This window comes from Cynocephalus volans, chromosome 10 (assembly GCF_027409185.1).
Source record: "Cynocephalus volans isolate mCynVol1 chromosome 10, mCynVol1.pri, whole genome shotgun sequence".
NCBI classification, from domain to species: domain Eukaryota; kingdom Metazoa; phylum Chordata; class Mammalia; order Dermoptera; family Cynocephalidae; genus Cynocephalus; species Cynocephalus volans.
In genome coordinates this window covers 120,425,820-120,427,479 of record NC_084469.1, presented here as the reverse complement: position 1 = coordinate 120,427,479, position 1,660 = coordinate 120,425,820, and positions in this window count along the sequence as shown.

Below are 1,660 nucleotides of genomic sequence, written 5' to 3'. Positions count from 1 at the left end.
ACTTCCCATGGGAAAGGCCCTGCAGGTCCCTTGTGATGACTCACCGGCCTCTTAGCGGCTCCCCTTTTTCAGCTGTTCTGGCCCCTCACACCTGCATGGGTCCACGGGAACCCTATTAGTGGTCTTGCTGTCCTGGGGGCCACGAAAGTCCTCTTCTCCCCTTCCGCCTCCAGTAATTTCATCTGAAGGGCACAGGTGCGGCTTCTGCCGGCTCCTGCTCCATGTGCTCCAGCATTAAAGTGGCCATGGCCCGAAACGCTGAGAGCAGTTTTTTCTTTCTCTCTTCATGGCTTCTCCTGCCTTCATGAGTTCCATAGGTCTCTCCTCCTCTTCACCTGGGCTCCTGCGGCCCCAGCTTGGCGGATGTTACATTTTTACAGTTGTAAATTCATTGATTTGTGGGAGAGAGTGATGCTGAGGACCGTCTACTCTATCATCTTGACTGGCCACCTGTCAGCAGTGTTATTTAGCATGTTATTCTGTACCCAGTAGTGCCTCTACACTGGCGGCTAGCTTTAGAGGATTCATCGGGCTTGGGTTTATTCTGGGGGCAAGAGTATTTACAGCTGGTGTTGTGTCTTTCCATCAGAAGGCACATATGTCTGCTTGTCTTTCTTCTGGAGGTTTTAGCAGCCCCTGATGATCCTCACATAGATTTATTTCATTAGGGGTTGCAAAATGGTGATTTTCTGTTATTCCTTCCTTATTTAGCAGCTGGATACATCTATGAAATCTTCTCCAATCAACTCCTCATGTTTCCCTGAGGTACATTTGTACAGTAAAGGCTGGCCAAATGCATTATTCTTTCCCTTTATTTATCAGTTAGTTTTCCAAATAATGAGCTGGTTCTCTAACATCCTCCAAAGGATCATGAGGTATTTGTTTTCATATCATTACAAACCCATGACTTCTTAGCATATTTAATATGTTTTACCCCATCGCCATGTTCCTCTTGTTATTGCTCAAATTGCTCCTGCTCTGGAGCCTCTTCCAGTTGGCTTCTGAGTCCTTTCTTTGATAACATCTTTGCTTTCTGGTATGATAAGATACTCAAGTTCATCTTGACCATTTCCTGCACCAGACCTAGGATCTTCAATCTCATGAATGATTTCTGGTTCTTTTTGCAGAGAAATGGTACTAAGATACTCGTATGTGAACACCAGATTGTGGCTATGGGTTGGTCATTGTCTCCAGGCCTTTTCAATGGACAAAGCTAGAAATTTTTGTAGTTCTTTTAGAATTTAGGATTAAACCACAAGGGATGTCCATCCAAATTACTTTGTTTTAAAGTCACTTGAAATAACTTCATGCTTGGTTAAGTCACGTTTAGATTCATTTGTTTTCATTTTGATTTTGATTTTGATTTTTAGGAATCACATTTTAATTTTGATTTAATTTTAAATTGTGTAAAACATTTACATGGTTCCAAGGTTAAATCTACAAACAGATATATTTACAGAAGTCTAGCATTTACCATGTTTCATCCACCCTGTCCCTTCCCTCCCCTTGTAGGTAATGATTTCACTTTGTGATTTATGATTGATTTTTTAATATGAACAAATACGCACATATATTTATATACCCCCCTTTCTTAGATAAATACTGGTATGTGCCACACTTTTCTCTACTTTGCTTTTTACACTAAACATTATATCTTAGA